Source organism: Pogoniulus pusillus, chromosome 7 (genome assembly GCF_015220805.1).
Source record: "Pogoniulus pusillus isolate bPogPus1 chromosome 7, bPogPus1.pri, whole genome shotgun sequence".
NCBI lineage: Eukaryota > Metazoa > Chordata > Aves > Piciformes > Lybiidae > Pogoniulus > Pogoniulus pusillus.
In genome coordinates, this window is record NC_087270.1 from 11,518,489 (window position 1) to 11,545,300 (window position 26,812).

Sequence of the window (26,812 nt, forward strand, 5' to 3'; positions counted from 1 at the left end):
AGAATAAGCATTCATATAAGGACAGGCTGCTTTAATCTAGATCGGCCCCCAGAAAAAAGAATGAGCATGTAACAGCTCTCTCATTTACACCCAGTGAATCTTTCCTCTGGAATTAAGTGCCACAGTGCCACCAAAGAGGAAGACTCCTTCGGATTACCTTCAACTGCACATGCTTCTCTCATTGCCTCTGTACAGGACTTGGATGCTTTGAAAAGCTAAAGAGGAATCAGGAATTGTGAACATCATCCCATATTCATAGTAAGACCACCCAGGATTGTCCCAGAAATGTCAGTGCATGAATTACAGGAAAAAAGCTGTCCTGGTTTTCTGGCAGAGAAGCATATGCCAGCCATGATCTGCAGGCCCTTTTCAGTTTGGAATAGCCAGGAGCTTAAGCTGAAAAGCTTGAAAGCCAGGGAAGATGATCCAAACCAGCTCACAGCCAGATCTCATCTGCCAAAAAATCATGTTATTACAAAGGGGGAAATCTGTTGAAGAGGGAGGTTACTCTTGTGCTGCTTCTTTGTCTACTTTGTCCTTTTTCTGCTTCTCTTCATTTTTGGAGGGGGCTTGCTTACCACTGTGCTCCTGAGGAGTTCCTTCCTGAATATCATAGAATCAACCAGGTGGGAAGAGACCTCCAACATCATCCAGTCCAACCTAGCACCCAGCCCCAGCCAGTCAACTAGACCATGGCACTAAGTGCCTCATCCAGGCTTTTACTGAACACCTCCAGGGATGGTGACTCCACCACCTCCCTGGGCAGCCCATTCCAATGCCAATCACTCTCTCTGCCAACAACTTCCTCCTAACATCCAGCCTAGACTTCCCCTGGCACAACTTGAGACTGTGTCCCCTTGTTCTATTGCTGGTTGCCTGGGAGAAGAGACCAACCCCCACATAGCTACAACCTCCTTTCAGGTAGTTTTAGACAGCAATGAGGTGACCCCATTTTCTGAGCTGAGTACAGTTTTGAACACTTTATGTTGATATTATTTTTGCTATTTTGTTAAATTGTTTTCATTTCAACCAGCAGTTCTGCTCTCTTATTCCTGATCCACCTTCTCTGCTGGGGAGGAGGAGTCATAGGGGGATGGAGCAACTGCTCCATTTGCAAGCCCTGGATATAAGCTAAATGTGGACAAGAAGCACAGTATCATCTTCAGTTTCAGCATCTGGTCCCCAAACTGTCTTCTGAACCCTAGTGAAAATGAAAAACCTGTTCAACTCTGACAGACAATATCTGTTGTCTATGAGGCTACATTCTATCAGTTGGCTATGGTTGGATGGCTGAGAGGAAGCCCTTGTTTGCCTTCTCCTGGTGGCTGCACTATCCATCTGGTGAAGTGTGTGAAAGGAGGGCAGGCTTGATCTTCCCTAAGGGAGTGTAGGGCTCGAAAAGGAAGGAGAGGCAAGTTGAGGGCAGCATAGAGCTGACGGAGCAGGCTGGAAAGCCTGTAAGAGTACAGGGCTCAGTGGAAAAAGAGATCTTTCCTAGTGAACAAGAAGAGTCTGTATGTAATTTGATGCACAAGTCACTAGGTACACAGAAAAAAGTCTGATTCATGACCCACAATTCCCTCCTGTTTCCATAATTTCCTTATAAAAACTTGCTTTAAGAATTGTAAGACTATGCAGACTTAAGGAAACAATTTTGCACCAGTAAATATCAGTAAATGGAAGCGTAGAGCAAAAGAAATATGGTCTATGGGAAGCAAAAACTGTTTTGTTTCTCCTATAACTGCGCTCAGTTTTCAGTGATTTGGTATATTCCCCAAGGAAGTTCTGGGATGGTCTGCTCACTGCAGACGTACAGGCTGAAGAATTAGTTAGTGGCAGAAAATAAAATCTGACTCCTAGACAGCTGTTTAACCAAATAAAATATGGTACAGAGCAACAACATCAGCTTTTAAATACTGTGTCTAGAGGTCAAGTTTATAAACTGGTAGACTTTGGATGTCAGCAGAGCTCTTATGACAATCTGGTTCTGTGTATTTATACATAAGGCTGTTTATATATAAAAGCTCTTCAATCTCTCCAACGTTTGTGGAAAGGAAATGACACTTCAGAAGTTTTGAGATAAGAATTTCAAAGGCACCGAAAACCACTTTACCATGCCACACAGGCATAAACTTCTCCCATAACAAGGACTAGCAATGTCTCAGCAATGGACTGAGAAAGACCAGCTTCAGGACCTGACCGAGACCAAGCACTTCAATCCTACTGATGCCAGGAAGGGTCCATAGGCAAAAGCAGAAGTCAAGTCTGGGTTATATTCCACTACAACCAAAGCAGAGGCACCAAAAACTCTGAGTAGCTGAAAGGGAAGCCTTACCATTAAAAAAAAAGTTAATGACAGCAAAGCTGAAGGATCACATAGAAATAGAGGCTAAGCAAGGGGAAGTTTTCTTAGTCTATATCACGGCTTAGCACTGATCCAGGAATAAGAAATAATACAACTAGTCTTCCAGAATAAATCATCTTAAGTCAGGAGGGGTCACCTGATGATATAAAACCTCTTACAGCCAATGTCAAGGTTTACTGTCCATATTAATTTTTAATTTAATAGTTAAGTAGCTTTACACTTTTGATTCCTCTGGATAAAATCTGAGCTGTTGGATATCTCTGAAGAACACAGAAAAAGGATTGACTTAAAACAGATATTCTCTGGCATTCACTTAAAGGTAAATAAAAACAGTAAAACTGTTTTTATTAATTAATTAATATTAATATATATATTTATTAATGGAATTAATATTCTTAGTCTCATACTAAAAGCAGAAATGGTATTTTATGAGTGTTTGCTCTCTGCCTGGTACAAGCAGGGTTCTGCTGGTACACAAGGGTTCTCCTGAGTTGTGGTAGAATTGTAGAAACTTGGAAAATCGTTTTAAGAAAATTGAGGTGAGAAATGAAAACTGAGAATCTCTAGGAAATGTAAACAGATATTTAAACCCTTCTCAGAGTCTTGAGGTGCTTAAATAGCATAGTAATAATACAAACAAAAATGAAATGCAAATGGAAATTGAGGCAATGGTAAAAGCAAATGCATATTGCTGGGCAGGTCAGAGACTCCCTAGGAGGAAAAAGAGCAGGTGATAGAGCTTTTTCTAGGTGGAATGGATGGTGGGATCTTCCAGGTGTCTTACTCCCTGCAGTAGGGTATGAATTTAAAACAATGCTTGCTCTAATCAGGCAGAACAGCTCATAAGTCCAGAAGCAGAACTTCACAGATTCAACAGCAAACAACATGAAGTTTATCACTTTTGCAAAGCAAGGATGAAAACTGTTCTCTTGCCATCTGCTGATGCTTCTTGTGTCATGAATCTGCACTGTGAACTGACCGCATCCTTCTGGGGAACGTTTGCAGGAGAACACAGAAAGGAGGCGGCAGCCGGCACTGGCATCACTGAAAACACAGCCATGCTGACAAGAAAAGCAACAATGCTTTGTTATTCTACTAACCCTGCTGCAGAATCTTACAGGGGTGCAACAGCACCTGTGAAACGTATTAGAAACCTGATCCTGTCCTGCCATCTTGCCATAAAAGGCAAAAGCACGCAGGACCTGTCACAAGACATGGTCAACTACATCTTACATTAGCTTCTGCCTCATCTACCACTGGACAGGGTTCTTGCACGCAAATAGTCACACACTGAGTAACAAAGGGAGAAAACCCACCCAAGGCATACGATGGGCAAGGTATTTTTGCAAGCAAATCCTAACAAAGCCTCTGACAACTTAAATTACTACAGGTGATTGCAGTTTAAATCGAGTTTCCCAAGTAAATGCACATAAAGCACTAATCCATCAGAATGAGGTTAAAGGGGATAGAACCCTTACAACTGCAATTTTAGATTACTAATTAGCTACTCAATAGAACTATTCAGCTGTTCTTTCTGCCAAATATTAAACTAGAAAGATATGAAGACAGTGAAAGGAGAATGACCTTCTATATGTCAAAGAATATTGCTGAAGGCATCTGCAGCTAATGGGCCCATGCTTGCTCGTGCAGAAAGAGTAAATAGGTTTATTAGCTTACTCAGCTGGAAAATGCTTAGCAGCTACTGGTCATCTGATAACAAATTTAATTCATAGTTCATTTAGCTACAAAGGGAACTGGTGTTTTTTTTTAATGCTGTTATTCAAATGTCCTGAAACACAATCTGTACCCAGAGGCGGTAAAGCAGATTTGCAACCCCTAGAACAAATTTTCTTCTACTTATTCTGTCCTGGTTTGCATCCTGTTAGTTGCCTGCAACATAAGCATTGACTTCCCAGAAAAAGATTAGTTCCTGAAACTACAGATAACCATCGGGAGCATTTCAAAGCTTCTTAAAATCCATATTAGCACACTGCAACTACCTACTGACCTCATCGCAAGATTACAACCACCTACTGGCCTCATCGCAAGACTACAACTACCTACTGACCTCATTGCAAGATTACAACCACCTACTGACCTCATTGCAAGACTGCAACTACCTACGGGCCTCATCGCAAGACTGCAACTACCTACTGACCTCATCGCAAGATTACAACTACCTACTGACCTCATTGCAAGACTGCAACTACCTACTGGCCTCATCGCAAGACTGCAACCACCTACTGACCTCATCGCAAGATTACAACCACCTACGGACCTCATCGCAAGACTGCAACTACCTACTGGCCTCATCGCAAGATTGCAACTACCTACTGGCCTCATCGCAAGACTGCAACTACCTACTGACCTCATCGCAAGACTGCAACCACCTACTGACCTCATCGCAAGACTGCAACCACCTACTGACCTCATCGCAAGACTGCAACCACCTACTGACCTCATCGCAAGATTACAACCACCTACTGACCTCATCGCAAGACTACAACTACCTACTGGCCTCATCGCAAGACTACAACCACCTACTGACCTCATCGCAAGACTACAACCACCTACTGGCCTCATCGCAAGATTACAACCACCTACTGGCCTCATCGCAAGACTACAACTACCTACTGACCTCATCGCAAGACTACAACCACCTACTGACCTCATCGCAAGACTGCAACCACCTACTGACCTCATCACAAGATGATTACAACTACCTACTGACCTCATCGCAAGATTACAACTACCTACTGACCTCATCGCAAGACTACAACCACCTACTGGCCTCATCGCAAGACTGCAACCACCTACTGGCCTCATCGCAAGACTGCAACCACCTACTGGCCTCATCGCAAGACTGCAACCACCTACTGACCTCATCGCAAGATGATTACAACTACCTACTGGCCTCATCGCAAGATTACAACCACCTACTGGCCTCATCGCAAGACTGCAACTACCTACTGGCCTCATCGCAAGATTGCAACCACCTACTGGCCTCATCGCAAGACTGCAACCACCTACTGACCCCATCGCAAGATGATTACAACTACCTACTGACCTCATCGCAAGATTACAACTACCTACTGACCTCATCGCAAGATTACAACTACCTACTGACCTCATCGCAAGATTACAACTACCTACTGGCCTCATCGCAAGACTACAACTACCTACTGGCCTCATCGCAAGACTGCAACCACCTACTGGCCTCATCGCAAGACTGCAACCACCTACTGGCCTCATCGCAAGACTGCAACCACCTACTGACCTCATCGCAAGATGATTACAACCACCTACGGACCTCATCGCAAGACTGCAACTACCTACTGGCCTCATCGCAAGATTGCAACTACCTACTGGCCTCATCGCAAGACTACAACCACCTACTGGCCTCATCGCAAGACTGCAACTACCTACTGGCCTCATCGCAAGACTACAACCACCTACTGGCCTCATCGCAAGACTGCAACCACCTACTGACCTCATCGCAAGATGATTACAACCACCTACGGACCTCATCGCAAGACTGCAACTACCTACTGGCCTCATCGCAAGATTGCAACTACCTACTGGCCTCATCGCAAGACTACAACCACCTACTGGCCTCATCGCAAGACTGCAACCACCTACTGGCCTCATCGCAAGATGATTACAACTACCTACTGACCTCATCGCAAGATTACAACTACCTACTGGCCTCATCGCAAGACTACAACTACCTACTGGCCTCATCGCAAGACTACAACTACCTACTGGCCTCATCGCAAGATGATTACAACTACCTACTGGCCTCATCGCAAGATTACAACTACCTACTGGCCTCATCGCAAGATTACAACTACCTACTGACCTCATCGCAAGATGATTACAACTACCTACTGACCTCATCGCAAGATTACAACTACCTACTGGCCTCATCGCAAGATGATTACAACTACCTACTGACCTCATCGCAAGATGATTACAACTACCTACTGGCCTCATGGCAAGATGTTTAAAAAATGCTATTAAAAAAAAGACACATTGTGTAAAACTATTCCATTGTTTGATTTAACATACTCTCATACCACAGTTTTCTCTCAAAACACATCATGGATTTTATTTGGATGAGAGTCTTCTTAACTTTCTTGCACTAGCTGTGAAATCAAGAAAGGGTCATATCTACAAATATTTGCCTGCAGTTCCCTCAGTGAACCCTTCCCTGTCACTGATCTCCTGGGAGTTTTCCCACTCACGAAGGAAAGTCTTCTAAGACTGAAAGGGAAAATGAACATTCACGACAAAGCCGAAAACATTCAGAACTTTCTCAGAGATTAGTCACAAAATCAGCACTGCAGTTCCCTTGTCTTCATTCTATAAAATCTCAGTCAGCGGCAAAGATTAAAGCAACTGGGGAAGCTCTCAATAACATGGATCAAACACAACCAAGCCATTGAGGTGCTAGAACAGGAAGGCAATCAGAATCTGCACACAAACACCATGCTAGCAGAGTTCAGTACCTACTTTTTGTGGGAATAAAGAAAGGAGAGATAGAACAAAGATGGTTCTACCCTTACTGAAGCAGTGACTTTGTTTGCTTGCTTTCCACAGAGGTTTTTCTTTTTAAACACTCATTTTAAAACCAAGTATCATTTCCTTCAATCCAATGGAGTGTTAAATACTCACTTTTTGGTCAGTACTTTGTTTGTCTGTCGCTATTTGGTTTTTACATAGAGTTTTTTTTCTGTCAATAGAAATACTTTTGTTTCTAATTTTCTGGAGTATTTACAAAACACCTCAATTTTGTGCTCTGTGTTATTGTGAGTATTTGTAGTTGCCTAGTACTCCGTAAGCTGAACAGTCACCCTTGTACCACTGACACCCATCAGACAATTCCCTATTCCTAAAACACAGAAGTGAAAATCAAGTCTGCTGAGTGGCACTGCTGTTGCTTGACAAGCATTTTTAGGAGAGATTTATGACTTGTCTATAATAACTTAAAAACAATTGAAGGAAAGTCCTTCAGTTTTCTTTGAAAAATATGATGCTGATAAATTAAACAGAAAGGTTTGATGAAAACTGCTGCACAGCACTACATCTTTAGATAGCTATGGTGTTGAAACATGATGTAATAGAAAAGGCAGTATTCATTTGGTACCATGTTCATCACAGACTGATCTTCCAGATAGGAGAAATAAGAGCTCTGGCATTTTCTAATTTGTCTCAGAACAAATCTTACATTAGTTTGTCAGTGTGAACACTTTATAGAGGTTATGAGGATGTGAACCCCACTACCACAGCTATATTGCCCTTGGTTCAATTAATTAACCCACATTCCATGGTCACCTAGGATGTTCTTTGCTCTTCACTTAAGAAAAGACTATTCTACGGCACTGCTCTTTTTACACGTGAAATAGATGTATGCATGGGTACTCTTTGTAAACTGGAGCAGTAGCAATCCATCAGAAGAAATTAAATGTTCAGACTGCAGCGATGCCTTTTTGATGCTTTTAAAGATGTCTTGTGGCTCAGGGATGTTTTGCATGCAGACTTCCAGATTGAAACGCCCACAAGAAAAACACGGTTTATATGTGAATCACACACTGCAGTAGCAGGAGCTCACCAGATTTCTAAAAGGAATTGTATTTTTGTTGAAGATCCATTAGTCCTAAAATATCAGCAGAGCACAGCAACAAATATATCCTATTTACACACATTTCTCCAGCTACACATAGCCTGAATTCAATCAATGCTCTTGTGCTTGTTTTTCCTGTTACTAGCTCTAAGTAAATAGCTTCCCACCTGAGGGTACTATAGCTAAAAGGGAAGAGAAGATTCTGAGGTGCAGATACACTCTAGAATGGTTGACTCAGTACTGCTGTGCTTACTGTAATAATATCTTTCTGCCAAGTGAGAAGCAAAGCTCTTTGTACCCAGTGCTGTGCAGGTGTAGTGTTGAAAGTCATACTTACACCATGCACTACTCTTAGCAAATTATCAGAGAGAAAACATCAGAAAAATCAAGAACTAGCAATGAATTAGAAGCTTCCATTTTCTAGTGGAAATCCTGTTTCTTACAAACTCTACTAAAGTACTGAAAAGCTAGATGTAAAATAAATACAGCTTAGAAAGGAGAGATGAATGATACAGGAATTCAAACAGTGAGAGAAGAACAGAACAGAAAAGAAACTTCTCCAAGCACGAAAAGGGGAAAAGGAGAAGAAAAGCCAGCCAAAGAAAGAAGGAAGGTCATGTCACACTCTGTTTATTTGCTGTCAGGAAAGGAAAAAAAAAGTCCACAAGACTGAGAAGAGAGAGGTGGAAGCTTTGAGGAGTAATTCAAGAGAATAAAGGTTGCTGGAATTGTGGGTATGGCATTCATTTGTGCTGAGGATGTTGAACCACTGCATTGACATGCATTTGATCATAACAGTTGCAGAGCAACAAGACTTTTTTCTCACTGCACCCTGCCCTTTTACCATACCTAGAAATGTGTCTAAGGTACTCTTTTCTGGTTGGTTGCCTTCCACATTATATATAGCCAGGAAACCCTTCCTTTCTTTTTTTTTTTTTAAAGCCTAAAATGAAATTGATAGGGAAGTTTCTTATCTTGTAAACAAGCTAAGGCTGCAGTCATCCTTCCCCACACATTCCCTATACACATATACTTCTTGGAAAGAAGAACAACTGGGCAAACAAAACAGCTGAGCAACAGTGCTGGGAGAGAAGAGTACCAGCAACAGTTTGGTTTACTGGAATTTCTAGCAGATACTAGTAAAAGAGAGAAGCTACAAATGTTTTGTGTATCTTGCTTGTTTGGATTCACTCTCTTCCCTAACTGATGTTTCAATCTGTGAGTATGTATTTGTGGGACTCCATGAATGTCTCTTAAAAAGCCACTAAGTGGAAAACAGACACCCTGGTATTTCAGCTTTGGTAGTCTGTATTTATTTACCAATACAATGAACTGTATGGTTCTGGAAATTTCAGCTTTTGATATAAAAAAATAAGTAGAAAATAAAAATACTTTGTCACTGTGTATTTGGTAACCAATTGACTGAACTGTTCTTAGGGCTCTTCTTAGGTACTTTCTTAAGCATTTGCACATGACATTTTCTGAGGATTAAGAAATGTGCTTGTCTAAAGCTAGAATGTTTTGGTGAGAAGAACTAGATTACAGGCTGTGAAAAGGAAAACAGAATGATGTCTGCTTTCCTCAGAGGCTTGCTGAGAGATATAAGAAGAATCCAAACATTGATAACTCACTTCTGCTGGGGAGCTCCAAGCTGCATTTCCCTCTCTAGCTTCTCTGCCGTCTCTCTGATTAATCCACTTTGCTTCCTAACCCCCTGGCCGAGCCTCCATTCTTCCTTGGCTCTGGGGTAAGGTTGAGGTGGGGTGGGAGAAGATGGAAGGGCAGCTGGAAGCCTCTCCTGGGTACTCAGGTTTCTGGGAGGGCTGCTGTGTTTCTGTATTACCTTTTACTGTGTCTATTTCTGTATTACCTTTTACTGTGTCTATTTCTGTCTATAACTGTATATACTGTAAATATCTGCTTGTGTATTGAGCTAAGCTGTAAATATTAAGCTTCATTCAATTTCCATAGCCAGCTGAGTCTAGTCTGGGTGATTTCCAAAGTGTGGAGGGGAGGGGAACACCCAAACCATCACAAGAAGCTATAAAAATAAAATCACACAACAATGCCATAAAGATAGAAACTTTCAGAATATAATAGCCATTCACAATTGACTAGATAAACGAACACTGAAAGTTACAAGCCAGCATACTGGGTTCTTAGCAGTGATTTGAACACTATGCTTGACTGATTTCTCTAGTCCTCTCCTGTCAATACATTCCAAAAGCTTTTATCAAATTGAAAAAATGTTAAAGGAAAACCCCCAATATTTATGAATGTTTAATGCACTGAAGCAGCAGAAAGTACAGGAGATCAGTTATGCTTCACATAACTCTTTAAAGATGGACACTTAAAGCATTCTAATGACAGAAATAGCCTTTAAAAATCTGGGTATGGTTTCCACTATATAGTGTACCAGAGGAAAGAGGAAGGGGAGCTGTGTCTCATGTTACTCTGCCATATCTTCCAAAAGCAGCCTCTTCTCACCTAAAAAGAGCTTGTTAGCTGAGAAATACTTGGAGTATGAATATGCAGAAACATCGAGATCTTGAAAGTCTGTATGGCATCTTATGACTCTATCTCTTAAAAAGTGTGATCATTTGAATGTGTTTTTTATATATAGTAACAATATAGTCAATATAATAACAGTTGTTGTTATAATGATCCCAGAATCATGGACAGATTTTTAACAATAAACCCCACTATATCTCTCCCCATAACCTACTGGCACCTCTTGAACTGCTGATAGGGCTACTGAGGTCTATTGACAATTTTAAATGGAGAAAATTCGGATTATTTTATATGATAGAAGGTAATTCCTTGTGTGTGGTGCCAAAAGACTTGTGAAGATTGATGACACTCTGGGTACATTGTCTCATGAAGGAAAGGAGGAGACTAGGAAATTATCAAGAACAAGCATCAATCGACACTTGGAGGCTGTCTCTGGCACTTCTGCATCACCACTTAATGTTAGATCTGGTAGAAATGTTGTGGTTTGTGTCAATGATGGAGAAAAATACAAAAATGCATTTTTACAACAGAAGTGTAGCTGCCTGGGTCTGCTCCTGACTGAGCAATCACAGGATTATAGCAGATGCCTTTGAGACTTAAAGCCAATATGACAACAAAAGCCTTAAAAGACAAGCAAGACACAGTATTGGAGAGCCTGAGGGTATGAACACAAACAGCAATTGGTCAACTAATACTCATCAAAGGAAAACAACTATGAGTACTGGGCTGAACCCAGTGTAGGTCATAACAGAGGACAAGAAATACACATCAAATCACATGTACTGAAAATGCAATGGAGGTAACAAGAAGGGCTGCAAGGAACAGGCTGTACAATAAACAAGAGCAGAGGAAGAAGATGGATTCATCTGTGCCTGCCCTGCTTATGGCTGCAGCAGCAGATCAGCACCCAGAGGTCTTCCCTCTGCCTCGGCAGAGAGGGCGGCACTGCTATTCACCACATTTCCCCACTCCAGTTCAGCGACCATACACAAATTGTTACCTTTGACTATGTAGTTGGGCTAAGCAAACCAGAATTTGGAAGAGCTGTGTCTATTTCTGAGTGTTTTCTGCTTCAATTTTCCCACATGACAAAGTGATTGATTCTGTGGCACTGAGACACAGTGAAGTGGGATGCCACAGGTGAATAATGTTGTCGTGTCACTTATAGAGCCCTATTTATACGTGGCCTTCCTACTGCTCTGCACTGTGACATCTGCATCACAATTACAAAACCATAACCAAAATGACACCTACATCCTCAGCGAAGAGGTATGGAAATGCTAGTAACTACACATGAGGATTAGGACAATAACTGAAGCAGAAAGATAATTTTTTAAAGCGTCTCAGAAATCAGATCAATAGCTAGAAGTGCATTATTTCACCTTGACAGTAATGCAACCAATTCACTTAGTGTTGTTATTGAAGTGTTCACGATGCTTGATTTTAACTATCCAAACTGCATAAACTTTAGGAAGGAAGTCCCTAAATCAGACTCCTACTCCTAGCCTTAGGGAGATCATCTCTATTTCTTGATGCTATCTGAAACATTGTTAGCTGCCCAGTTTCAGTACTTGGACATTCAATATAAGGTCCTAGGAATATTTCTGCATGTTTTCAGGCTGAAGTTACTAATTTGATGTATACATTTGATGTATACATCAAATTTGGTGCAGCATACCAGCAAAGGTCTTTAGTGCTAACCTGTAGTGTCGAATACCTGCGGTTCAAAGTTCCTGAAAGCACTCTCAAAGAAAACATGAGCAGAAAATGAGAAGCAAGTTTAATGAGCAGAATTCTCCTACTTCCTTTAAAAAAGCAACAGGTCAAATCACAACACCAAAGAAAATTTCAGCATGCATTTACTCCTGAATAAATCTCTCTTTAACATGTCAGCAAACAAGAGGCCACAACTGTACTCTCGCTCAATTGCAGCAACCCAGGTTAGGGTCACTGTTTGCTACTTGAGCGAACGAGGTTTTCCAGCCCATCTAGCTGACCACTGAGCAGTGATACATGGGAGGAAAAAAACAAAAAGTAAAGTCAAACAGAATTTGGGAAGATGTTTTAAGGATCAACTTTTTACAGGTCTTCTAACACAGGATTTTTATCCTAATTTACATTGAGAACTTTTAAAGAACTGGCAAGAAAACAACTGCTATGTACTGGTGAAAATTTGTGTTTGAATCTCTTTTGTAAAAGGGTGTCTGTCTGAACAGTGAAGAACGTGTTGGAAAGTGGCACTAAAACATCTCTGCAAAAATACCTCTCTAAAAGCCACAGTCCACATATGAATGTTCCTCCAAAAATCTACACACATCACTTCTGCATTCTAAAACGGGTCTCAGCATATTTTACAATAGCATCACAGAATGGTGGGGGGTTGGAAGGGACCTCTAGAAATCATCTAATCCAACTCTCCTGCTAAAGCAGTTGCACCTACATCAGGTTGCATAGGAACGTGTCCATGTAGGTTTTGGAAGTCTGCAGAGGAGACTCCACAGCCTCTGCAGGCAGCATGTCCCAGTGCTCCCTCAAAGAACCATTTACTGATATTTAGGTGGAAATTGCTGTGTTCTGGTTTGTGTCCATTGTTCTTTCAGTGAGCGTTAGTGAAAAGAATCTGACCTCACCCTATCGACACCCACCCTTTAGATACTGACAAGCACTGATAAAATTCTCTCCCAGTACTCTCCAGCATAGATGGATCCAGACCTCAGTAGTGCTTAGGTTACAAGACACAGCAAAAACAAGTAACAGGGCCAGGTGCTGTCGTACACATAGGCTTTTTGTTTCCACTAACATGTGCTTTGCTGTCCAATGCCAGTGAAAAGAGGTGATTAATCTCTGTTGGCTTTGTGTCTGGAGGAGCTTTCTTCCTGAGGGGAGGTTAATAGTGGAGCAGATGCTCACCTGCAGCCCACGGAGAACCCTATGCTGGTGCAGGGGATCGTGCCTGAAGTCATCCTTTACTTTACAAGAAGCTCCTGCTGGAGCAGTTCACCTCTGGGAGAACTACAGCCTACAAAAGAAATCCACCCTACTTGAAGAAGGTTGTGAAGGACTGTCCCTCATCTAAGTGATGGCATTAAAAGAAAGAATCCATGAAAAGTATTATGCAGTTAGTAACTTAGAGTCACCAGAATGTTGTGGTGAAAAAATGTAAAATAGAAAGGCACCATGCTGGCCATATGAAAAACAAAAGTATTACTTGCCAGTAGAACCATCTTAACACATTTTCTGTCATGTCATGTTAATATTTCATTTATCCTTGTCCTTTCCTACTGAACAGTTGGGCAACGGAAATGAACACAGCTTGCAATGTATCCTCAAAAACTAGGTGAGTGAAAGAGGTGAAAAGAGGAGAAAAAAGCCTTTAGGCAGTATTCACCACGGAACAAAAAGAAGAGGAGGAAGACATGCTCTTTTCCCTGCCCAAATACCTAAAGTGTTCCATGGGTTAGTTACACACGCAATAGGACAGTAATTGGGACTTAACTGAATTTGTATTCCACAGCAGCAAAAAGATGTCTTGTACATGTGAAAATCAGAGAGCAGAATGATGCCTGTGGCTTTTTGCTCAATCTATATTAAAGGAAGTCTGCTGCCACTCTACTAACCAGAATTTCTGCACTTATTTATTTACACAGCACATGTTTGCATTCCCCTACTTCTATTTCCTTCTTTCAAAGGTACAAGGTAAATTTAAACACAAACAATTTAGCAAGCTCTTTATCTGACAAAAAGAAACCAATGAGAAAACCATCTTTCACTAAAAGAATTTCTTAAATTACAGTAAAGATTTTTTGTCAGCATTTTTGATTTGCGTCAGTTACAGTGTTTGTATCTTCAGCTGGCAGTTCATTAAATGAGGAAATCACACAGGACATGGCATCAAGTGTTTGACTGAAGGAATGAAAAATGACAGGCAGTTATCACATCTGTTCATTATTACTTTAATGTGAAATGATCAGCTGCACTGACAAACAAAACTCACTGCTCGTTAACATGAAGAAGGTACAGCTTGAGAACAGCTTAATAGGAACATGTGGGGATCATTGCTGCCATTTAAATTGATGGGAATTTTTCCATGGAGTTGAATGGAAGTGCAGATCCTAGACAGTGCACTTACAATTATACTATATAATGTGACATTTCAGTGCAATAAAGAAAACAGCATAAATTGCTTTAGCATGGCTAGAAACAAGAACTCTCTTCTCTTGGGCTCCTAGAATGCCTGCGAATGAAACACACCTGTACCTATCTATATAACTGTGCATTCACCTGTGAATTTATATATTACACTCCAAAGCCTGACCAAAAAAAGCTTGTTTCCTGAATAATATCAGCTGAGGTTAGATGACATTAACGAACACCTGAAATGTGAACTTTCCCTAGTCTTTCAAAGCCCATGGAAATAGGTTCCAGAGAAATGGTATCACTACCTCAAGACAGAAAACACTTTTTCCCTTTCAGAATGCAGCGCTATTTCATTGGAAGGTCTGACTTTACTTTCTCTTAAGGATTTAAATCAGTTAAGAATTGGCTAGTTGGCATTCCAAGGTACAGCACTGTCTGTACAGACACTGCAAAAACCTGGACATATGCAGTGTGATAGCGATTTCCTAATGGCCACAAACATGCGGAGGTCAATCACACAATGCTACAGAAACTGGTAAGAACACTCAAGAATGCACATCTGTTTGGCCGCTGTTTCTCTGCCTCCCAAAGCTCAGACTTCTCACTATCCTCCATCTCTTTGTTCATATCACTGACCTCATTTTCCTTTTCCTTGTGTTCCTCCACATACATACTCATTCTCTTCCTCTTAATTCCTGATTTATACTCAGTCATGCCTGTGAATCTGGAAGGCACCACAGTTTTTTGACATTAAGTCCCACGCATGGCTCAGTATAGTACCTAATTGCTGCTAAGTAATCACCAGAGAACAGCACAAGTTTCTAGGAGAAATCTCTCCACAGCAGGCATCAGATAATGTAGTCATGAGCCACCCCATAAGGTAAATGAGATAAAAGAAGTGAACAGAAAATGTGACCAAGTTGTGTTTCCTCTTTTTGAGTCCGAGGCAGATCAGAGCACAGCAAACCAGTTCATTCACTAATCTTCTATTTCAAAGGCATAACAGAGAATGAATAAGGACAGCTACAGGGAAATGCAGGAATGACAGCCAAAGGAGAGCTTGATGCATTTCAAGTAAAAGTCTATTTGCACACAGAGCTGTAAGGGCTTTTTAGAAACAGTTCTTTAGATACTCTGTCCCCAGCAGTTGATAGCACAAGGGAGAGGAAAGTTTGGTTACTCAGACTGTATGACTGTTGTGTCTTCAAGAGTTTCTAAACCTGTAATATTTCCAGTAAATTAACTCAAAACGTAAGTGCATTTTTCAAATTGGATGATATGAAAAGCTTACTTGAACCATAGATGAAATTAAAGGCAGGAAAGTGTAGGTACTGTTCCGGATACTGGTTTAACTGATGGCTGCCAGTTTGCTATTCCTGCATTTAACACATCACTTCACCATCCAGCTGTGCTCCTTTTCTTTCTCAACTTGATAAAATGACTAGAATTTTCTTTCTTTCAGAAATATGACTGAAAGTAAAGCATTACCTGGATCCGCTAATTCATTTCCTCTTTTAATAAGTCACATTGTTGGTTTTTTTGGTGGTTTTTTTTGTTTGTTTGGGGGTTTTTTTGTTGTTTTTTTTTTGGTAGCATCAAGCAGGTTGGAAGAGAGCTCCAAGCTCAGCCAGTCCAACCTAGCACCCAGCCCTAGCCAGTCAACTAGACCATGGCACTAAGTGCCTCATTCAGGCTTTTGTTGAACACCTCCAGGGACGGTGCCTCCACCACCTCCCTGGGCAGCCCATTCCAATGGCAAATCACTCTCTCTGGGAAGATCTTTCTCCTAACATCCAGCCTAGACCACCCCCAACACAACTTGAGACTGTGTCCCCTTGTTCTATTGCTGGTTGTCTGGCAGAAGGGATTGACCCCCATCTAGCTACAATGTTCCTTCAGGTAGTTGTAGACAGCAACGAGGTCCCCCCTGAGCCTTCTCTTCTCTAGGCTAAACAACCCCAGCTCCCTCAGCCTCTCCTCATAGGGCTGTGTTCCAGGCTTCTCACCAGCTTTGTCACCGTTCACGGGCTCACAGGATGTTAGGGGTTGGAGGTGACCCAAACAGATCATTGAATCCAAGCCCCCTGCCAAAGCAGGACAATCCTATCTAACACAGGTCACAGAGGAACACATCCAGACAGGCCTTGAAAGGCTCCAGAGAAGGAGACTCCACAACCTCCCTGGAGAGCCTGTTCCAGTGCTCTGTGACCCTTACAGTAAAGAAGTTCCCCTTGTGTTGAGGTGGAATCTCTTTTGCTGCAACTTACACCCATTGCTCCTTGTCCTGTCACAGGGAGCAGTGAGCAGAGCCTGTCCCCCGCCCCCGGCAGCCCTCAGATACTTATAAACATTTATCAAATCCCCTCTTAGTCTTCTCTTCTCCAGACTAAGCAGCCCCAGGTCCCTCAGCCTCTCCTCCTAAGCCATGCCCTCTTGTCCCCTCATCATCCTTCTAGTCCTCTGCTGGACCCTCTCCAACAGATCCCTGTCCCTATTAACTGGGAAGTCCAAAACTGAACACAGTATTCAAGATGAGTTCTCAGCAGGGCAGAGTAGAGGGGGAGGAGAACCTCCCTTGATCTGCTGGACACACTCTTCCTAACACATCGCATTGGCCTTCTTGGCCACAACATCTCTCTTGAATTGAGGAGCCCAGAACTGGACACAGTACTCAAGGTGCGGCCTGACCAGTGCTGAGTACAAGGGAAGAATAACCTCCCTCCTCCTACTGGCCACACTGTTCCTGATGCAGGCCAGGATGCCATTGGCTCTCCTGCCCACCTGGGCACACTGCTGCCTCATCTTCAGCTACTATCTACCAGTATCCCCAGGTCCTTCTCTGCCTGGCTGCTCTCAGCCACTCTGTCCCCAGCCTGTAGCACTTCTTGGGGTGGTTGTGGCCAAAGTGTAGAACCCTGCACTTGGCCTTGTTCAATCTCACTGCATTGGCCTCTGCCCACCCAGCCAGCCTGTCAAGGTCCCTCTGCAGGGCTTTCCTACCCTCCAGCACATTGACACCTTTTCTGCCTTAAAGTTATTCCCTAAAATATTCTAAAGGCTCTTTCATGACAAAACACTTTACCGTGCTTATTTTTCCCAGCTACATCAAAGACAATTAGTAAACATATTTTTATAGCAAAATGTAACTATTCCATTTTTAAAAAATATATTTTTATTCCTTAGTTTATGATTCTGAAAAAACAAAAGGTTAAAAAAAAAGAGCACTCATCTAGAAGCAGACAAACCGTATCATTTAGAGGTGCAGTTTAAATCATGTTAATTTCTAGCTGCCAGGACCTGGTCAGTACTGGCGTGCTAGGAATGGAAAGTCAAAGGGAACTCATCTTTCACAAAAGAATAGTCAAATTAATGAGAGTAGAGCAGATGTCTCAGCAGATCAATAATATCCCCATGACAGTCACTAACATATGCCAAAACATAACATCTGAAAAACAATGAGAAGGAACAAGACAATAAGCACCTGTTATGCTATCCCAGTTTTATCGTTAAGGTGACACCAAGCAGTTCAAGCTGAATACAAACCATCCAAATGAAAACTTGCATCTTATGCTTAAAGATGAAGCCTAAACTTAGAAGAAGAAAATTCAGATATCACCACTGTATTCCATGGAAGGCATGGGTCCAGTAGTAAGGAGAAAAATAATGTAATATATTGGTTTTAAGGGTTCAGAAACATTAAGATACTCAAGAACCGATGCAGAGCCAGTTGATGTGAAGTTCTGTCAGTTAAATGATTACAAGTTCCTGATTCTACTGCTCTTAAATTAGTTTTTTCCTCATGCCTCAAACTTATTTGTTAATATAGGGAAAAATGCCAGAACCTATCTTTAAAATCAAAAATAAAATGAGATGGGGCATGAACAAGAACAAATCATAGAATCATACAATCAACCAGGTTGGAAGAGACCTCCAAGATCATCCAGTCCAACCTAGCACCCAGCCCTGTCCAGTCAAGTAGACCATGGCACCAAGTGCCTCATCCAGTCTTCTCCTGAACACCTCCAGGGACGGTGCCTCCACCACCTCCCTGGGCAGCCCATTCCAATGGCAAATGATATGAGAAAGCTGTGACTTGCTTAGAAGACAACAGAAGAATTTTAACTTATTGACCAGTGCCTAGCACAGATACTAGCTAAAATCTCCACATCAGCAGCACTGACAAGCCAGTAGGTATACTGGCCTTGCCAAAACTGTCACACAAAAGTTCTCAATGTTCAATATTGCTTATTCAGTTTTAGTACAATATTCCTGATGTCATAATTAAAATCACAACCCCAAAAATCACTTCTGAATACAATGCCAAACTGCATGCTTGGAAGTCAACCTCATTTCAAGACAACAGGTGGTGTGATAATTAGAACACACCCCAGTGTTTATCAAGCTGAGGTTCCTCATAAAGGACAAACACAAGTCACATGCATTTTGAGGGCACTAACACCCCTCAATGGCTGTGTAACATCCCATAGGGCCTTGCCCTGCCTGCTGCCTAAAAGCAGCCCCATTTCAGCTCACTACAGAGCCTTCAGCCTCTGCCTGAGAAAAGCTTTACGTGTGTAGTGTGGTCCTGTCTTTGGATCTGGGTCCTCAATGGGCTCTGGAACCATGTTAGAGCCTTTTCTTCAGCCCTGCTTCTGGCCACATTCCCAGCTGTTTTTCTGGCCACAAGTCACTTTGCTCTGGGCAGGAGCTTCTGGGCAGAGCCTAGAACTGGTTCATTGCTTGCCTTGCCAACATCCAACCTCCCTGCAACTGTGCCTCACAGATGAGGGATCCCTCTGTGCTGGCCCCGAATCAGCCAGTCCAATTCTCCCTGACTGTTTTTTTTGCCAACCTCTATGTATGTAGTCATCCATAAAGACATATTAACCACTTATTTACTGTCTAATTAAGCTGTGACCAAAATCTTGAACTTTTATTTTAACACAGAACAATAGAAAAATAGGGCTTGAAGGACCCATGGTAGGTCATCAAGTTTATCTACTTAGTCTCCAGATGAGACAAACGGTATGCACATTGCTTCCAAGAGTTGACTGTCTGACCATTCTTAGAAACCTCCTGTGGTGGAGGTTCTACCACTTTCCAAGACATCTACAACAGCAGTTCATTGCCTTTGCCATTTTAAAGTGTTCTCCAACTGCGCAACAGGTCAAACTTTCCAGAAGCATAAAGCATCTCACTCATGTTCCCTGGACTGTCTTCACTGGACCACGCAGTTCTTGAACTACAATGCTGCAGCAGTGCAGTTCTCTAGCTAGCTAGACTACCAGAGGCTCATTTAGTCATGAGTATAGGATTACCTTACACATCTCATTGGCTGTACTTGAGCTTTGTGCTTGCTTTTTTCATAGCACTGTGGGCTCTGAAAAACTGCTACCAAAGCAGCTGTCCTCATTTCTTACCACTGCAGTGAGTAACCCCTGCTTTATAGTTTCACGTGCTTTGCCATTTGGTCATCATTATGAATTCTGATCCCATCCTCCAGCATGAGAGCTGTCTCTCCCAGTTTTGGATCACATGAGGATACAATAAACTCTCTGTTCAATCATCTAGACTGTTAATAAAAGTATCCAGGACAGTGTAGTGCATCAAATACAAGACACAAGACAGCCAGTGCTTTGCTTCTCTACTCTATTGGACTGTTTCGCTCTAGAATGGATGTTAACTGACAGCAATTGCCAGGTTGTTCTCTTTGTTCTGGTTATAGTCACGCACAATGATTGCCTTTTTCCAATTTTCTTGCTATCTTGTCTCCTGCAAGATCTCAAACATAACCGAGAAGAGCTCTGGATGGAGTTATACACAGAGTAGTAACAAAGTTCACGTCACGAAACTGCACACAATAGTCATTCTGCTTACACAGCAAAAAAGCCCTAGAGTTCTCAGCTCTAAACACCAATCAGAGACACTCTGAGCTATGCCGAAGTGGCAGAATGCCATGCATTTGTTGCAAGAGGAATCAGCAGGGAAGATAAAAAATGTTTAAATAAAAGGGGGAAAATTTCACTGGAGCTGACAGCCACACAGGGCACACACTGTGACTGGAACATCATCTATCACAAAACACAGTGATGATGAAGAACCTCATTTACCAAACAATGTTATTAGACACCTAACAACAGGTATTCTTTGGAACAAAAATAAGGAACACCTCCCACTGGACTGGATTGCTCAAAATCCATTTATGAAGTATCCACAACTATTCTGGGAAACCCATTCCAATATTTTATCACCCTCATAGAAAAGAACTTCTTCCTAATGTCCAATCTCAAGCTACCTTGCTCTAGTTTAAAAGCATTGCCCCTTGTCTTATCACCACATGACCTTATAAAAAGCACCTCTCTAGATATCCTGTAAGCCCCCTTAAGGTACTGAAAGTCTGCTATGAGATCTCCATAAATCCTTCTCTTCTCTAGACTGAACAGACCCAACTTGCTCAGCCTGTCCTCATAGGAGAGGTGGTCCAGTGCTCTGATCATCTGCTGGCCTTTCTCTGGACCCTTTTCAACAGATCTGTTCCCATCTTGTGTCAGGGCTCCAGAGACAGATGCAGTACTCCACGTGGGGTCTAACAAGAGCAGAGTAAAGGGGCAGAATCACCTCCCTTGACCTGTTGGTTACTCTTCTTCTGATGCAGCCCAAAATATATTTGGCTCTTCGGACTGCCAATGCATATTGCCAGTTCACGTCACCTCATCAAGCAGCACCCCTAAGCCCTTCTCTGTAGGGCTGCTCTCAATCCTCTCATCACTCAGCCTATACTTGTGCTTGGGATTACCCCAATCCAGTTGCAGAACCTTGGACTTGGTCTTGTTGAATCTCATGAGGTTGGCATAGGTCCACATCTCCTGCCTGTAATAGTAACCTATTAGCTCCTCTTCTAGTAATATAGAAAGAGCTTGTCAGAGAAGTATAAACTTCAGAGTCACATAAAACACTTTGCAAAATCTAGGCTGAAGACTGGTGTTTAATGAATACATACAGATTTAACCCTATAACATTAACTTTCCATTCTGCTTAATAATATTATACCAAAATATAGCTCCAATTTAACAAGCAAGCAGTATAAACTGGAAAATTATTCACTGCATCTTGGGCAGAAGAAGTCCTATATGTTCAAGAAAAAGCAAAACAACTGGATTTCATCTGGCTGACAGGGTTTTGTTTGGGTCTATATCAATATTTAAAAAAAAACTAAAACCAACCAACCAAATAAACCAACAAAACCCCAACATGTTGTCACATTCACTTCCCACCTATGTGAATCAAACCCACCCTCACCAGCAGCAAAGCACCCTACAGCAGCTCAGATATGCCAGCGAAACCCCTTCTTCTGCCTCTAAACTGCTTGCATTTAGAATGACAGCTAAAAATTGGTAGCACACCCTTCATCTACTTAAGTAATGATTGCACTCCAGACAATTTCACATCTTAGCTCTATCATTCTTATACAGAGCAAAATTTCTTCCAAAGGTAGGTACCTAAAGCTTACTATACCAATGCCACCAGTGGAATGAGAAATGATTCAAAAAGCTAAAGTTTCTGCACCAAGTTCTATAATGTAGTACATACCCCAAACATTTGTGTCTGAATCCTGTGAGCAAAGCAGAAAGGTGATCTTGGTGAAACAGTCCTTAACAAATAAGAGTTCTTAGCCTGTGTAGACATAATGCCTTATAAAGATACTGCAGAACTACACTCAAAAGCAGTTCTTTTCAGTCTCTCTTCAATATTCAGATTTCATCTGCAGCTCTGGTTTTTGGAATGTACCCCACCAGACCATTGCCTGTTTATGAAGGGTTTCACATTTCATTTCAGAAAGCAGCATTACTTTTCCCAGCAGTTTCCTGGGTCCCACTGTATTTCACTACCATGACTTTTATCTTCTGACTTGTAATTGAAAAAAGGGAACACAAATAGAAAACATTGAAAATAGATGCCAGTGCCTGCAGGATATTGTGGATGGACTGTGGGAATGTTTTGCCTGCCTTTATTAATATCAATAGTTTGAGTTTCATTTTACATCCTGTGTCGGGCACTGCACAAGAAGCAATTAATAGACAACTTATCCTTTGAAACTGATCATCTCTTGTTGCTTGGATTACAGCTGCGACTGTAAAACAATGAGCAAGGATAAAGAAAAAGGTGATCACAGGGGCGATTGCCAAATCCCATTTTGAGGCTGCTGTTTTAGGGAGGACATGTGATAAACGTTACCACAGGCCATACAATCTTGCTGCAAGTAGAATCTCTTAACAATGTATTAATGGCTTGGTGATTCCATCAATTAAATGCTACACTGTTTCTCAGCTTTTAGTTCACAGGGTCACAGGATGTCAGGGGTTGGAAGGAACCCAAGGAGATCATCCAGTCCAACTCCCCGGCCAAAGCAGGACCACACAATCTAGCACAGATCACAGAGGAACACATCCAGACAGGCCTTGAAAGGCTCCAGAGAAGGAGACTCCACAACCTCTCGGGGAAGCCTGTTCCAGTGCTCTGTGACCCTTACAGTAAAGAAGTTCCCCCTTGTGTTGCAGTAGAACCTCTTATGCTGCAGCTTACACCTATCGCTCCTTGTCCTATTACAGGGAGCAGTGAGCAGAGGCTGTCCCTGCTCCTGACCAACCCTCAGATGTTTATAAACTTTTATTAAATTCTCTCTCAGTCTTCTCTTCTCCAGACTAAACAGCCCCAGGTGCCTCAGCCTCTCCTCATCAGCCATGTCCTCCTGTCCCCGCATTGTCCACGTAACCCTTCACTGGACCCTCTCCAGCAGATCCCTGTCCCTCTTAACCTGGGGAGCCCAAAACTGAACGCTGTACTCAAGATGGGATCTCACCAGGGCAGAGTAGAAAAGAAGGAGAATCTCCCTTGATCTGCTGGACACACACTGCTGTCTCATGGATAACTTGTTATCCACCAGGACTCCCAGGTCCATCTCCACAGGGCTGCTCTCCAGCAGATCACCTCCCAGCGTGTACTGTGCAGTTTATTATTCCTTCTCAGATGTAGGACTCTGCACTTGTCCTTGTTGAACCTCATCATTTGGTTCCTCTGTGCCCAGCTCTCAGACTGTCCAGGTCTCGCTGGACAGCTGCACAGCCTTCATATCTGTGTCAGCCAGGCCTCCCAGTTTGGTGTCATCAGCAAATGTGCTGAGTAGACTCTGTCTGTCCCCTCATCAGTGTCATTGATGAAGACGTTGAACAGCACAGGACCCAGCACTGATCCCTGGGGGACTCCACTGCTTACAGCTCTCCAGCTGGACCTAGCACCATTGATCACCACTCTTTGAACTCTATCCTGTAGCCTATTACTAATCCACCTCATTGTCTGCTCTTCCATCTCACACTTCCTGAGCTTGCTCACTGGAATATCATGGGAGACAGTGTCAAAGGCCTTGCTAAGGTCAAGGTAGACTACATCAACTAGTTTCCCTAAATCTGCCCATTTAGAATGCTATCAGGTTAGTCAAGCAGGACTTCCCCTTAGTAGATCCATGCCGATTACTCATTTTCCCCATTTTATTACTTCTCCAGTCTGTCACAAGCAGCAAACATCAGTTGGTAGCAAAAGCAATCTATAACACACCATAAACTGCACAGATACTTGTGGAATGAATGCCATACTAAGTCAAGGTCCATTCATTGCTGAGAGTCTTGTCTAAAGCAATGGTCCTGTACCATGGGAGGGAAAAAAAAACCCCAACAGAACAGCCAGATTGTTCTTTAAATCTCTTCAAAACAGCAAGTAGAAAGAAATTTCTGCAAGAAAAATTATAGTGTTTGCAATGGCAGAATCTCCTGTAATTGAGGCTGTAAAGTACATCCAATCTAGTTCCCATTTTTACATCCTCATTTTACATTATTCACTCCCTGGGCTCGACGTTTTGCAGGCTGCTTTGGTGAAAAGCATATTTGTTGATAATACATATTTGCAAATACACTTTCTACTGTTTTGAATACTAAAAGAAACAATTTTAAGTCTTTGTTCCTCCAACAGCTATAGCACAAGTGCCTTGGCAATGCTATCAACTTGTCAGTCTCACTGTTGTACAACTTTGATCTTTGTGCAAAAATCTGAATCGTTTTTCAACGCAGGCATTTGCATTTGACTCAGTGGCAAAAGTCCTACTGCTTTTAGCAGGACCAGAACTTCACACAAGTTTCAGAGCAATGAGCAGGTCATCTTTAGAGAGAAGCACATCATACATTGAGTTTGTGATCCACAGCATTTTCAGCAAATCTGGCAGTGGCTCAGTGTTGCATTGAGCATAAGAAATGCATGCCTGAAAGAAGAGGTTGTATGGCTCAGCAGAGCACATTAACTAGAGAAGGTCTTGATCTCCGTATTTTTCTTTTACAGTCACACTTTCACACTCAAAGTGCATGGTTCAAACTCTTCCCCAGACCTTTTTCTCCAAAGGAGACCACATTAAAATGACTGAAGGCCTTGGAAGCTTCTTGAAAACTCAATCTCTCTAAAAATTCCTTACATTGTACACGACCTGAAATATTCTCCTGCCTTACATTAGTTCAAAAATAAATAAGTAAAAGCAAAACAAATTTAGCGGCCACTTAGCCAAGAGAAAGTTAGCATAGTTTATTGATCTTCTGCCTGTAAGGTTGTGTATCAATAGGTCTGAAATCCAGACTCTTCAGAGTTTTCAAATCTTAGTAAGTTTAAAGAAACTTTCTACAACTAGTAAGTATTAGGGACAGTGACTATGGCTGCAAGCGAACTGGATCCTGAGCACAACACACAGTATGCTTTGAGCTCCTGAACTCTAGAACCATCCAGAATGGAGACTTGGCCAAAGCAATCTGTGCTTTTTGTTAACCATGTCACAAACCTGGGTGTCCTTGCCCTGGAAACTAGGACATCCAGAGAGCAAAGAAAAGGAGGAACAAAAAAAGGCAGGAGTATATCCAAATGCTGAGACAGGCATTTAGAGGTAGCTATGGGGAACTTTTTCTTATTGTCCTTACATTTTCCCTTTGGAAAGTGAGAAAAGTTTCTCTTGGAGATGCCAGAGATATGTAGCTATGACAGCAATGAGGTAATTTTCACTAGGCAGGTAAGGAGTCACACAAGCTCAGCATATTTGGTTCATAGTCCACAGGTTCTTTTGCATGGGGTACTTCTGCAGTTGTTCTAACCTGGCTTTGTCCATAGAAAAGCAGCCTAAACTTGGCTTCTCCATTGATGACTATGTGACAAGTTGTTGTGGTAGGTCTAGAGGCCAAAAATAGGCTTATACATGTCCTGGCTTGCCCAGGAATGTTTTCCTGTTCTCCCCCCACTTCTGCTGTGGGGAGAAGCAACCACAGGAAAGAGGACAAAGAACCTGGAGCCACTGAGTCTAAGGACTCTGGCTTCCCCAGACATGTTCCCCTGTTCCCCCCTCCTTATGTGCTGGGGGAAGCAATCACAGGAAAGCAAAATGAAAGCCCTGGCTTCACCTAACATGGTAAAGGTTGGTGTTACGGTTTGGGTGTTACCTGCCCTGCCACTCTTATGAAATCACTCAGACTAGACTCACCCAAGCTGGAAATTACAAAATGAAGTTTTATATTTACAGCTTAGCACAATATACAAGCAGACATTTACAGTATCTACAGCTATAGACAGAAATATACAAGTTAAAGGTAATACAGAAACACAGCAGCCCTCCCAGAAACCTCAGTCCCCAGGAGGGGCTCCCAACCACCTTCCACCTTCTTTCCACCCCACTAGCTTATCCCAGAGTTTGCCTCATGTGCAAGGTGAGTTTGGTGGATCAGCCAGGGGGGTTAGAAAGCAGAAGGATTAATTACACAGAAAGCAGGTTAGGGAGAACAGTACAGACACCAGCTGCAACGGAGCGCCACTGCAACTGTGTTATCTATGTGTTGTGTTCTTGTTTCTATACATCTTAGCAAGCCTATGAGTGAAGAAGAATATTTCAGCTAGCCTCAAACTAGCACACTTGGCCAAGTACCATTCTGATTGGCTAACCTATGTCCAAAGGCCCCTTAGTCTCGGGCTGTACTGATAAAAAAGGATGAGCAGGTAGCACGGTGTGCTGCTGCTGCCTCATTGCATCCTGAACTGCCTGGAAACTCCACTGCCTCGAGTTTACTAGGAACAGGCTTTAAATGTCTGCATGCAATTGG

The 26,812-nt window shown here is 42.3% G+C and overlaps 1 protein-coding gene across 28 annotated transcripts in view; it reads right to left on the reverse strand.

The window, feature by feature from the left end:
- The window catches only part of DLGAP2 (DLG associated protein 2), a 465,415-nt gene that overhangs the window by 182,884 nt on the left and 255,719 nt on the right, over positions 1 to 26,812 (reverse strand). The window lies entirely within an intron of this gene.